General features: G+C 42.9%; 1 protein-coding gene and 1 long non-coding RNA gene across 2 annotated transcripts in view; both read right to left on the bottom strand.

Moving 5' to 3' along the window:
* Positions 1-14689, bottom strand: part of ASAH1 (N-acylsphingosine amidohydrolase 1) — a 40321-nt gene that overhangs the window by 21526 nt on the left and 4106 nt on the right. The window lies entirely within an intron of this gene.
* On the bottom strand, positions 11170-14489 carry LOC122432361. The gene is made up of 3 exons (XR_006266807.1): positions 14225-14489; positions 13970-13974; positions 11170-12912 (listed from the first exon to the last, which is right to left on the bottom strand). It is a non-coding gene; the product is annotated as an uncharacterized LOC122432361 (long non-coding RNA).

Genomic DNA, 14689 nt, shown 5'->3' with positions numbered 1-14689 from the left:
CCAGTAGGGGAAACTGCAGTCCCCTCCTCCGATCCTAACTGGAATTATAATGACCCTGAGCACATCTGGGAAAGGGATCATTTTCTCATCTGTGTAAAGGCAGGACCGAAAGCAGCCCAGCAAAAAGTCATCAGCTATGCCCGGGTCTCAGCAATAACTCAGGAGCCCAATGAGAACCCCGTTGCCTTTCTAGAAAAGCTAAAAGAGGCCCTCCAAAAGTTTACCAATTTAGACTTAGACTCTTACAAGGGACAGGTGATTTTAAAGGACAAATTCCTGTCCCAGTGTGCATCAGACATCAGGATTAAGTTACAACAGCTACAGCAGCAGGACTCTGCTGCCTCTGTAGATGAGATGATCCAGACAGCCCCCAATACCTTTTATAACAGAGAACAGGAGAAGGAGGCCAAGGCCCAGGAGAGGGAGAGAAGGAAAGAGACAAGGCATGCCCAGGTGCTGGCCGCCCTCCAGGGAAGCCCGATGGCACACCCCGAGCCCTTGAATGACAAGGCACGAGGCAAATGCCTAATCTGTAGACAGGCGGGGCACTGGGCCAAAGAGTGTCCTAACCGTGACAAGTCTCCTAGAACAGCTTGCCACAAATGCCATCAACTGGGACATTGGGCGGCACTCTGCCCTGGGGACCCAAGAGCCTCAAGGTCAAGCGCCAAGCCTTCCCTCACGATGGTTCAAGAGGACTGAAGCGGCCCGCTCCAGCCAGCGCACCTGTCACAGATAACCATCACGGCTGGAGCCAAGGGTGCAACCGGATGTGGCAGGTAGGTCCGAGAATTTCTTGGTTGACACAGGGGCTACCTACTCTGTCTTGATCTCCTACTCCGGAGCCTTCTCCTCCCAAACCTGTACCATTTTGGGTGCTACAGGAAAAGCAACTACTAGAAGATTCACCCAAGCACTTCTTTGTTGCTGGGATGGACAAATATTTTCCCATCAGTTCCTGGTGGTCCCTGAGTGTCCTACTCCCTTAATGGGAAGAGACATATTCACTAAACTGGGGACCACCCTTGTGATGGGAAGCTTTTCAGCCCCTAGGGCCCTACAGCTTCTGCTTACTACTGAGGAACCCATCACACCTCCAACAGAGAGAGAACAAAGACTATGGGAGGACAAAATTAACCCCCAGGTGTGGGACCAGGGGATTCCTGGACGAGCCCACCAAGCTGAACTGGTCATCATTGTCCTCCGAGATCCCACGTGGTTTCCTAACCGGAAACAATATCCTCTCAAAAGAGAGGCTCGAGAGGGACTACAGCCTTTAATAAATAAAGTCCTTGCTTGTGGGCTATTGGTCCCCACCAGTTCGCCATGTAACACACCAATCCTCTCAGTAAAGAAAAAGGACAGAACCTGGCAAATGGTTCAAGATCTTCGGATCATAAATGAAGCTGTAGTCCCCCCTCCATCCCACAGTACCCAGTCCCTATGTAATCCTGGGAGAAATCCCACCCAGTGCCAAGTGGTTTACAGTCTTGGATCTCAAAGATGCGTTTTTTTGCATACCACTGGCTAAAGAAATCCCAGTATCTTTTTGCCTTGGAGTGGGAGGCCCCAGGAGAAAAACACCAACAGATGACTTGGACAGTATTACCTCAGGGGTTCAGAGATAGCCCCCACTTGTTTGGACAGGCCCTTAGCCGGGATCTCCTAGATCTGGACCGGGGACCTAATGGGAAAATACTACAATATGTAGATGACCTACTAATCTGCTCTCCAGATGAGAAAAGTGCCCAACAACATGAAATTCAGGTTCTAAACTTTTTGGCAGAAAGGGGATATAAAGTCTCCCGTGCTAAGGCACAGATGGTCGAGACAAAGGTCACTTACCTGGGAGTTCAGATTACACACGGGTCCAGGATCCTCTGATCGGGTACAAGGAATCCTCCAGTTGCCCTCCCCCACGACTCAAAAACAATTGAGAGCTTTCCTGGGGCTAACTGGGTACTGTAGAATCTGGATACCCAACTATGGTCTAATTGCCCAGCCCTTATATAAAAGCTTAAAGGGACGAGATGATTCAATCCCACAAATGTGGGGAACTCCTCAAAAGAAGGCAGAGGCTACACTAAAACAGGCCTTCACTCAGGCACCTGCCTTGAGGTTGCCAGATCCAAAAAAAGCATTCCAACTTTATGTCCCTGAAAGAGAGGGAATAGCCTTGAGGGTGTTAACTCAAAGGTTGGGATCTGAGCCCCAGCCTGTAGCTTACTTATCTAAGAGACTTGATCCAACCACCCAGGGCTGGCCCCCCTGCCTTCAAAATCTTGCAGCTATTGCAATTATGATAGAAGATGCTTTAAAACTCTCCTTTGGGGGCAAACTATTTTTACCAGCCACCAAGTAAAACAACTCCTAAATGGGAGAGGCCATTTATGGATGTCTGATCAAAGAATCCTCAGATATCAAGTAATACTGATGGAAAATCCAGGCCTCACTATATCCCCTTGTGAGGTTCTTTACCCAGCCACCCTCCTGCCTACCCCCGAGGGCTCTCTCCCCTTTCACTCCTGTCTAGAAACCTTGGACCACTGGACAAAACCCCGAGAGGGATTGTCAGAAGATCCTCTGACCAATCCTGAGGAAATCTGGTACACTGACGGAAGCAGCTTTGTCTTGGATGGAAAAAGAAGAGCCGGATATGCAGTAGTCTCCAGTTTTGAGATCATAGAGGCTAAGCCACTGCCACCAGGTACTTCAGCCCAATTAGCTGAGCTCATAGCCCTGAGTCGAACTTTAGAGCTGGGAAAAGGAAAAAGAATAGCCATTTATACTGACTCCAAGTATGCCTTTCTGGTGCTACATGCACATGCAGCTATTTGGAAAGAAAGGGGCCATCTGACCACCCGAGGGTCCCCAATCAAATATGGTGATCAAATCCTTAGACTCTTGGAGGCAGTCCATCTGCCTGCTGAGATTTCAATCTCCCACTGTAAAGGACACCAAAAAGGGAGCACAGAAGTGACTCAAGTGAACCAAGCAGCCGATCAGGCAGCTAAGAGAGCAGTGTTACAGAACCATGACCTAATAGGGGTTGCCACCTTAGTTCCACAGACTAACTTGCCAGAAACTCCTTCATATACTGAAGGTGAGACTTTTAAAGCTAAGAGTAAGGGCTTTCAAGAAGATCATATGGGGTGGTTCCAAAAGGAGGGGCTCCTTTTTCTGCTTGGGAACCTCCAATGGAAGTTGGTTAACTCCTTACATGCCACCACTCATTTAGGAGAAAAGGCCCTCCAAAGATTACTAGAAAGGTCTTTCAGAGGAACAGGCTTCCAAACAACTATAAGACAAGTAGTCTCCTCTTGTCCCACTTACCAATTAAACAACCCCCAAGGAGCTCGAAGACCCCAGCTGGCCCAGCCTGTCCAACGACGTGGGGCCTATCCAGGAGAGGACTGGCAGATGGACTTCACCCAGATGCCAGTTTCTCAAGGGTATAAATATCTATTAGTCATGATAGATACATTCACAGGATGGATTGAAGGCTTTCCCACCCGGACTGATAAGGCTGAGGAGGTAGTAAAAAAACTGCTCCATGAAATCATTCCAAGGTTTGGTCTGCCCAGGTCATTACAAAGTGACAATGGGACATCATTTACTTCTAAGATCACCCAAGGAGTCTCTAAAGCATTGGGCATTACTTATTATCTCCATTGTGCCTGGAGGCCTCAGTCTTCAGGAAAAGTAGAAAGGGCCAACCAATTCTTAAAATCAATGATAAAAAAGATAACCCAAGAGACCTCCCTGGGATGGAAGGAGGCTTTACCAATAGCTCTCCTCCGTACCCGTATTGCCCCTAAGGAACAGGTTGGTTTTAGTCCTTATGAGATGCTATATGGGAGACCTTTTGTTTATGTCAATGACCTCTTCCTAGATCCAGAGGTTCAGACCCTCCAGTCTTATACCATGGCCCCTGGGCAATTCCAACAGGATATACGCTTGTGGGGTATGAACCAGGACCCAAAAGACTCTAAAGACTCTCCACTATATGCTCAAGGGACTCAAGTCCTAATTAAAGTCTGGAAGGATGGGTCCCCAAAGGCTCAACTCCAGCCCACATGGAAGGGCCCCTACCCTGTAATACTTTCTACTCCCACAGCAGTCAAGGTGCCAGGACATGACTCCTGGATTCACTACTCACGAGTCAAGCCATGGAAGAAAACAGAAGAGGACACTCAATACACCTGTGAGCCCCTGGGAGATCTCAGATATCTATTCAGAACTACAAATGAGTGCCATTCTATTGAACACCCCCAAAATCTAGTTTCTGGGGATAAGATTTCTCAAGACAGCTCTAAAGAGCCAACACAGCTTGGCAGAAATAATACTCCAAAACAGACAGGAGATAGTTCTTCTGATCTCTGAACAAGGAGAGACTTGAGCCATCCTGGTGATGTAAATTTAAAATTGGCTAATGCCCCTACTAGTCCTTGTTATGCCACACTGATGCTGCTTATGACTGTCCCATGTACTGTCAACTGTCTAACCTGTCTTGTCTCCGCCCAGGTAAAGCTACGACACGCAGCGCCAGTTCAACAAAGATATAAAACTACAGCTAACCACGAAAAACATCAGTCACCCTTAGATGGACACCGCTATAAGGACTCTGAGGCCTGAGACTAGCAAGAGGGGGAGGCCCAGTGCCCCTCGCCGTCCCAGTTCAGCAGGAAGTAGCCAGAGAGACCTTGATGCCCCTATTCCCAAAGAATTGGGCCTCCCATCTCTTGAGGGGGGAATGTTAGGTAGTTAGAATAGGGAAAAAGAGTCCAAAATGGCGGTGGCTAAAAGACCTGGAAGGGGAAAGCCCGGGAAAATAGAACAAAGGAAGGTCCGAGGACCAGAGTGAGAATCTCAGGTAAAACAAACAACGCTCCTGCCTAGGCCCAGTTTACATAAGACAGGCCCAGGGACAGAGAAACATAAAAAGAGGAGCCAAAGCCCTCTTCCCTCTTCTCTCTCTCTCTCTCCGGTGCGATGGGGTGATCTTCTCTTCGCGTCTTTTGGATCGACGTGCCCTCACGCCTCGAAGATGGATTTTCCTGCTATTATCTAAATAAATAGAGCTGTAACACTGAGCTGTAACACTGATTTATTTAAGAGCTGTAACACGGTCTGTCCTCCGAGAGCTGTGACCCGCCGAGGGGGCTTCAATGTCCGTCACTCCAAATTTTTGTTGTGACGAGACAAAGAACCGAGGCGCATACTTCGCGTGACACCTTCACACCCTGGCCCTTCAGCACCCCAGCCTCCCTGCTCAGCCACATGCAACCACACGCTGTGCTCTCTCACTGTTCATGCCTGTGCAAGCACTCGCTTTGCCTTCTGCCTACAAAGCCCACTCTCCACCTTGTAAACTTTTGGCTCCAACTTCTAAGATCCAGCTCAGATGTCTGTTTGGTGATGTCTTCATCTACTTGCCCTGGGAGAACAGCCACCCTCTCCTCTCCACTCCCTCAGCACACGTACACATCTCCCTTGCCACCCTTCTGAGGTGCACTGTAATCCTCTGTATCTCTTCATGACCAGACTGTTCTTGAGGTGTGTGCAGAGCCCCAGCGAGGAGGCCACTGCTGAGATAATGAAGGAACGAGACTTTTTAGGGAACATGGTTTAGTCTCAGCAGCAAAACAGAAATGGTTCTCAATATAAAATGATTTTAAAAAATCCACACTGATTTATCATTCTTTTATTACTAGTCTCAAGATGCCAAGATGCATTCATCTTCTTTTTGCTGGAGACCCAATATTGCAAGAGAAAAAAGAAATTGTTTTAAAGAAGCATAAATTCACAGTAAGAAGAAGGTGAAGTAGGAAAGGAAACTACTAGCACTGTAGTTTAAGCTCAGAAAATATATCTGCAGCAAATTTGTGTGGGAATGGAAATCTCACATCCTGTTTTAAGTTTTGATCTCCTGGGAAGTGTATAAGGTAGTCTGACGTTACCTGATATTCAAACATTAATTGTCAAAATACCACAAAATACTGTCAAAATGTGTTTCTCATATAAATACCATTTTGTTTATAATTTTTGGTTGAACTCATTAAAAAACAGCATTAAGTGTAAACTTAAATTTTCAAAGGCTATCATTAGAACTTAAGTTCCATTTCACATGATTGGAATATAAAATATTAGATATTAAATAGTATCGATTTGACAGTTCAGTATCAAATTAGCACAAGCTAATTTTCAAACCCAATCAGTGTTCAATAAGACTGACTGAAGGTGGTTCTTACTCAGAAAAATTTCAGTCTCAGTCCTGAGTTCAGAAGTTGTAGTAAACCTGCACTGCTGCCATCAGGGGCAGGACAGTCAGGATGCAAAGCATCTGTTTCTTACAAAATTCACACAAGTGAAAAATCTGTGACAGCAAAAGAAGTTCATGGTTGAATAACAACAACATGATAGATTTAAGTATGTTCCACAAAGTACCTGCCAAATTAACTATAAAATGAATAACCATAAGCTTTAAACATCTGGCATTTTCAGAAGTTTTGTACATTTGTCCAACTAAGCCTTTTTTCTGCTCCACCACTATTAATTGTTACATATCATAGCAGATTCCACTTCAGGTTTTAGTGAACTACTAAATACCCAAGTTCTCTGAAAACACCCTTGGCCTGCTATTGCTTTATGCAGACTATTCAAAAAGACTAATTCTTTAGTCTCAAACTTGGCATCGGATGCTAATAAGCGATCAGTGTCAAGAGTCAAGAAGATAACTGGGAATCATTTGCCTTGTTCCGTAATTGATCTTGACACTGCTGCTGAAGCCCCAGGCAGCAGCAGTCTTCGGCTGAAGGCTAAAATAGTGTGAAACAAATTTTCTCGGGACACATTTCTTCTACTTCTGCCATCAAATGTGATTTCACCAACTCACCTTTAGTAAATGGCTTTCCTTGCTTTGCTTATAAATAAACTACCTGGAGACTTACTTTGGTTGCAGCCTCATTTTACTTTTTAATATTTGTCAATAAATTCTGCAGTGATGAGATACTCTACATGTTGTTTTTCTGATCACTTTTTTCCCTAGGAATTGGGAACACTGATATCTGCGTGGTCTTGCAATGTCAACATACACTGTTTTCTTTGGATACAACTCTAGCGTCACTGTGTAATCAACACAATGCTCTGCCAGCTAATTATCAAGAAAACCCCTACTCTGCTTGGCCTCAAGGGCACATCTGAAGTCCATTTTCCTTGTTACGATGTGGTAGGCTTAGCCTCGTAATTTTCTTAAAGATTAAAATAATGTGATGCGTCAATTCATGTGGCACTTAAATGCAGCCGAGTTGTAACTGCATTAGCATCATTTCGAATGATGCATTAGTGTCATTAGAAACGCAGGGAACAGCACTGAAAGCCAGGAGCCCACCGCACTCAGGCTCTTCAAGGTCAAGCCAACTGCTCCCGTGCTGCAGCAGCCCCAGCCAAAACGCAAACAAGAGCACCCGTGGGCCAATAAAGCTGAGCTTACGGACCCTGACGTGCGAACTTCATGAAATTTTTACACGTCATGAAAGATTAATCTTCTTTTGATTCCCTCCCAACTTTTTTTTTTCCATTTGTACCCTTTTAAATTTTATTTTGTTTTTTAACTTATTTTATATTGGAGCATAGTCGATGAACAACATCCTGAGAGTTTCAGGTGGACCGCAAAGGAACCATCCATACACATACACGTATCCATTCTCCTCGAGAGCTTCCCTGTGGCTCAGATGGTGAAAAAATCTGCCGGCAACGTAGGAGACCCGGGTTCAATCCCTGGGTTGGGAAGATCCTCTGGAGAAGGGAATGGCTACCCACTCCGGTATTCTTGCCTGGAGAATCCCATGGACAGAGAAGCCTGGTGGGCTACAGTCTATGGGGTTGCAGAGTCGGATACGACTCAACGACCAACACTTTCCCTTTCACCCTCCCCCTAGCTTTTGAAGGACATAAAAATACCGCAAGTTTGCAGACCTTACAAAAAGAGGTACCAGACTCTAGTTTGCCGACCACCACTCATGGTACTGACATCCAAACAAGCTGTTTCTGCTAGATGATTTCTTCAGTTTCAGTCAAGGCAAACCCTCTGAGGTGGTATGAAAGTGTTAGTCGCTCAGTCGTGTCTGACTCTTTGCAACCCCATGGACTGTAGCTCTCCAGGCTCCTCTGGCCATGGAATTCTCCAGGCAAGAATACTGGAGTGCCTTGCCAGCCCTTCTCCAGGGGATCTTCCAGACCCAAGGATCAAACCTGGGTCTCCCCCACTGCAGACTGATGCTTCACCTTCTGAGCCACCAGGGACGGTGGCATGTTTGTGGGAAAAAGAGACAGAAGCGGGAGAGACACTGTATGGGTTTACTGATTTGCTCAGCTGCAGTGGCACGTGCAAGTCTGGATGCAGAGGTTGGGAAGGGGGTTGTCATCTGTTTACTGGCTCCTCAACTGAACTCTCCTTTCATCTTCATTATTCTTATTCTCTAGAATAAATGTTACTTCGAGCCAGGAACCTCTCTGGGATCTCCTTTCCTCAAAACACCTTTGTCTACTTTTTTCATCAGTCAAAACTCCTGCAAGGGTTTTCCTTGGTATATATACAGAATGGAATACTTACTCAGCCATGAGAATAAACTAGTGGTTACCAGTGGGGAGGGAAGGCGGGAGGGCAATATAGGGGTAGGAGACTAAGAGTTACAAACTATTAGACATAAAATAAGCCACGATGATATACTATATGAGGCAAATAATATTTTTTAATAACTATAAATGGAGTATAACTTCTAAAAATTTTAAGTCACAATATTACACACCTGTAACTTAAATAATACTGTACATTAACTATACTTCAATAAAATCATAACTGTGGAAATAAAAAGGATAGGAAAACAAAGGTGAGAAACTTTCTCCCAGAATAGAAAAAATTATACAGAAAACACAGGAGGGGGGAAAAAAAAAAGAGATTTAGAGAATCAGTGCATGGAGTTCAACACTGATTAACTGGATTTCCAGAAACACAGCAGAGATAATAAAGAGAAGAAAGTGATGAAAGAGGTAATGTAAGAAAAATGTCTATAGCTGAAAGGAGATGAGTTCCGAAAATGAAAAGGCCTACTGATTATTTGAAATAATGACTGAATACAAGGGCCTTCAGTCAGACACATCACTGAGATATTTCAAAATGCAAAGGATATTGGGACTTCCCTGGTGGTCCAATGGTTAAGAATCCACATTGCAATGCTGGGGATGTGGGTTCTATCCCTGGTTGGGGAACAAAGATCCCACAAGCCACAACTGCTGAGCCTGCGAGCCACAACTAGAGAGTCTGTGCACAGCAACGAAAGATCCCACAGAAGTGTTTGCTTCTGAGATGGAAATTCTAGTTCGAAAAGATACATGTGCCTTAAGGTTGACAGCAGCACATTTACAACAGGCAAGACGTGGAAGCAACCTAAGTGTCCATTAACAGGAGAATGGATAAAGAAGATAAGATATGGAGTATTACTCAGCTATAAAAAGGAATGAAATTACTTCTATCTGCAGCAACACTGATGGACCCAGAAATAATCATACTAAGTGAAGTAAGTCAGAAAGAGAAAGACAAATATCATGGTATCACTTATATGTAGACTATAAAGAATAATACAAATGAATCTACTTACAAAACAGAAACAGACTCATAGACATAGAAAACAAATTATAGTTACAAAAGGGAAAAGGGAGGGGTGTAGGGAAGGATAAGTTAGGAGTACAGGATTAACAGACACAAGCTACTATATTTAAAATAGATAAACAACAAGGATTTATTATATAATATAGAGAATTATATTCAATATTTATAATAACCTGTAATGGAAAATAATCTGAAAAAAAATACATGCATAACTGAATCACTTTGCTGTACACCTAAAAACATAATACTGTTCAAAAGAACAGAAAACACAACAACAAAAAGAGTTTGCTTCCAGAGAAGAGGGATGGGGTAGAAGGAATGAGCCAGAGATGGCTTCTTTTCATCATAAAGCTCTCTGTATTATTCGATTTCCTTTAACTATGTACACTCTGATACACATTTTAAAATATCAAATTAAAAACCTGCATGATTTCAGCTATATTATGTGGAGGATTTTCAGAGACTGATTCCCTGACATGATTTTAAGTATTTTTAACTGTCATTATCTAAAATTATTTTAAAATAGTGATGACTGCAATGGAGTGCAGGGTCCTCTAAATCCTTGTTTAGTGAAATGTTTAGCGTCCCCGAAATGTTTGGACCCTGAAAAGCAGCACTCTACTTAAGAACTCAAACTGCAAATTTTCCAAACACATCACTTAAAAAGAAGGGCAGGTGTTAACTTCAGAAATGCAACTCTTACCTCATCCTAACTTACTCATAAGATTCTTCTAAATATCAGACCTTCAGTTGAGTATAAAATGTGATCTGATTCACAGAAATCAAATTTATGGCCCTTTTACTACATTCCAAGTTTTCAGGAACTTTAGGGTCATGTGCTGGATGCAAGGCCCAGCTCGGTCAGGGACTAACCGAGTCCCAGTGACAGTCCCAGTCCAAGCTTCCCCTGCTTACTCTCCCAGCTTCCCACAGAGATAAGAATAAAATCTCAATTTATTTCCTAATAGGGAACAATCTGTATTTCCTTCAGGGCTTTTTCAGCTCAGTGAGTTAATGAAGTGTAAGGAGACTCATTTTTCCTAGTAATTACATCTGCATGATCTGGGTTGCAAAGCCAATAAATGAGAAGGCAATGGCTCTCTGTCAAATATGAAAGAGTTCAACCGGTCCCAGAGGTTAAGACAGTAACCCAGTCATCACACATGCAGGAACCTGAGGCTGATAAGCCACTGTACCATGATAACCCTGGTAGCGATAAATAAACACTGAAATACACAGACATGAAATCTGCATGGAATTTGACCATTAAGAATTAAGGGTAAATGTGACTGTAATTTTTAAAGGTAACAGCCACCAGATCAGGGTATTTCAGGTGGACACCAAGTGCTGTCACCAAAGTAATTTTTAAATTTTTAATTAATTTTTTTTATTGAAGTAGAGTTGATTTTACATTATTATATTAGTTTCAGGTATACAGCATAATGATTCAAATTTTTATCAATTATATTACATTTAAAATGATAAAGTATTCACTTTATTCCTTGAACTGTACACTATGTCCTTGTAGCTTATTTAATTTACATACAGTAGTTTGTATCTCTAAACCTCCTACCTCCAATTTGCCCACCTCTTTCTATCTCTCCACCGGCAACCACTAGTTTGCTCTCTGTATCTGTGAGCCTGTTTCTGTTTCGCTACATTCATTTATTTATTTTTTAGATTCTTCATATAAGCAATAATCTATGGTATTTTTCTCTCTCTGACTTATTTCACTAAGCATAATACCCACTAACAACAGTCATTTTAAACAAAAAAATTAGATTTGGGGTAGAATGAAGACAGTTACATTCTCACTGTCAAGGGGAACTTCTATAAAGAAAGACGGCTTCAAAATCTGTGTGTAGACTTGAAATAAAATTACAGTGAGCTCATTTGTTATTTACAGATTCTTACTATCTCCAAATTTAACTACAGAAGATTTTAATAACAGACAAGTTTATCAGGGTAGGCAAAAACTTAAACAGATGATAGGTAAAGAATGTAACTAGATGATAGGGAGTGATATTAGGTAGTCTGCATGGTATACTGTGCTACTTTGTCAAAGGGTTAAAAAACACAACTAATTTAAAACCTCAGTCTCTCTCACCTGTGTGCTCGCTCTCTCATTTTTGTTTCCTAAAGCCAAAGAAAGTGGTGAAAATGTCTGTAAAATGTTTTGTAAATACTTCCTGGTCAGCAAATTTTCTAATTATTCTGGTTATTTGATAAGAACTTGAGACTCTTTGAAATTACTCAGTCGTAATGTACTCCCCACTCACTTAAAATATATATATATACTAACTACAGAGCTACTTACATAAGTATATTTAGGAAAATAACATATAAACTGAAAATTCTTCCATTAGTAACCCAACTGCCCCATGCCTAAAAGAAATGACACCTAGTCCAGCTCCCTAAAATATGAGTCCTGCCAGATGAGAACCTCAACCAAATGCGTGCCTCTAAGATTGTATTAAAGAATTCAGAAAGCCCTCAAGTGCTTGTCTTATTCACATAATCAGAAAAAGGCAATGAAAAGAAATTATATAGCACACACCAGAGTTCTTACCTTAGGAAAAGAAGCTGAACAATTTCAACAAGGCAATTTCAATTCAATTCTTTAATTCACCAACAACTATTTTCTAAATAAGAATTGTCTCTTAAGATGTTCTCTATGTACAACAGCGCAGACACATTCAAGACGTTCTTGAACAAGAAAAGGCCTGTTTCTTGCATATGTAACAAACTCTAATAAGCATACAAAATTTTTCACTTGTTTTCTGACCTTTGATGGGATGGTACCTTATTAAACTGTGGATATTAAGACAAAAAGAATGTGAACAAACTCTTCATAAGGGCAGAGACCTCCAGTGTCCAGATCACAATCTGGCACAGAGTAGGTGTGTAGTATCTGTTGACTAAGCAAACAGATGGTACCTGTGTATCTCTTCCTTTAAAGTACTGGGGTAAAGGTAAATGCAGGGCAATAAAGCTGGCCGGACCAGAGAGAGTTTATGTAATTTGGGGAGACTCTGAAAATCAATGCTAAGAGCTGATACAGTGGCTAACATTCACAATATTTGTTACTCACTTCAGAAGCTGACACATAAAAGCAAGCTCGATTCAGCAATTCACTATGGAGACAGTGTGGTTAATTTTCACATAGTTTTAGGAATCTGCTTAGATTTATTACTGAGAACCCATCTGTCAACACAGGAGACATGAGACAAGGGGTTCAATCCCTGGGTCGGGAAGATCCCCTGGAGGAGGGCATGGCAACCCACGCTCCAGTATCCCTGCCTGGAGAATGCCATGGAGAGGAGCCTGGCGGGCTAGAGTCCACGGGGTTGCAGAGTCGAACCAACTGAAGTGACTTAGCACACACGCACAGTCTGAGTCCTTTCCTCCTGATTACTCCAGAGGCTACTGCAATCTATTTTCTGCTCCCAACACTGCTCTGGCCAAGGTGGCCAACGACCTCTCAGTGCCAAGGACAACGGACACGAGACATCTTCCTGGCCTTCAACACGGGCGGTCTGTCCTGCTCGTTCCCTGAGCTCCCCTAACACTTGCTCTTCAGTTCTGGCCGCTGCTCTCACCTCGCCTGTTCTTCTCTACCTGACATATACATGTCCCTGGGCCTCTTCTTTTCTTCTCTCCTCTCTGCTTAATGTTCACCTGCTTCAGCGGGTTTCAAATAATATGCCTACAACTCCCAATACCCTCTCCTGAGCTCCAGCCCCAAATGCCTGCTGGAAAGCTCAGTGTCTTCTGAAATTCGACGTAACCAGAGTGAAAATTATCTTCGTTCTTCCCTCCTCCTGTTCCCTGGTAGTGATGCCACCGTTCACCCAGCTGAGCACCGGAAAGGTGCCTGTCCCTCACCCCATCCGACCCTTCCTTCTGCTCATTCTACCTCCGAAATCTTCTCTGGAACCATCCACTTCTTCCTTTTTCCACTGGCACAACCCTCCTGCAAGTCACTCAGTTTTCTCCCTTAGTCTCCTCACAGCTACCCTACTTACTCCCTTTCAATCCAAACTGATCTTTCGAAAGTGAGAAATTTATCACATCTTGTTTAAAACCAGTCAACAGCTTCCTGTGCTTTTTAGGATAAATTCCAAAATCCTCAGTAAGGTCTACGAAGCCCTGATGATGTCATCTCCATCTCCCCCTCTAGACTTTTCTTGTACCATTTCTGTCACCACTATCTCTTTTTAAATATATATATTTTTAAATTTTTACTGAGATAATATTGGTTTATGAAATTATGTAAATTACCAGTGTATAATATTATACATCTACTTCCGAATGTTGTTGTTGTGTCTGACTCTTTGTGACCCCATGGACTATAGCCCATCAGGCTCCTCTGCCCATGAAATTTCCCAGGCAAGAATCCTGGAGTGGGTTGCCATTTCCTTTTCCAGGGGATCTTCCTGACCCAGGGATTGAACCCACGTCTCTGGCACTGGCAGGCAGATTCTTTACCAATGAGCCACCAGGGAAGCCCCTACTTCTGCATATATCACCAAAATTTTAGTTTCAATCCATCACCAGAGGGTTGATCCCCTTTATCCAGGTCACCTTCCCTCTGCCCTTTTTCTCCTCTGGTAACCACTACTCTGTTGTCTGCATCTATGTGCTTGGTTTTGTTTGGTTTGTTCATTTATTTTGTTTGTTTTTATATCCCATATGTGAATTAATCATATGAGACCTGTCCTCTGATTTATTTCATTCAGCAGAACTTCAAGATTCATACACATTATCACACATGGCAGGATTTCATCTTTTCATGGCTGAGTAGTATTCCACCATGTGTGTGTGAGAGAGAGGGAGGGGGGAGAGAGAGAGATTTTTATCCATTCATCCATTAATGGGCACTCAGGTTGTTTCTGTATCTTGGCATTGTAAATAATGCTTCAATGAACATAGGAGTGCAGGTATCTTTTTGAATTAGTGTTTTCATTTTCTTTGGATAAACACCCATAGATGGGATAGTTTGTCACCATCATCTTTGCT

Source organism: Cervus canadensis, chromosome 31 (genome assembly GCF_019320065.1).
Source record: "Cervus canadensis isolate Bull #8, Minnesota chromosome 31, ASM1932006v1, whole genome shotgun sequence".
Taxonomy (NCBI): domain Eukaryota; kingdom Metazoa; phylum Chordata; class Mammalia; order Artiodactyla; family Cervidae; genus Cervus; species Cervus canadensis.
This window is presented reverse-complemented; position numbering and strand designations above follow the sequence as displayed.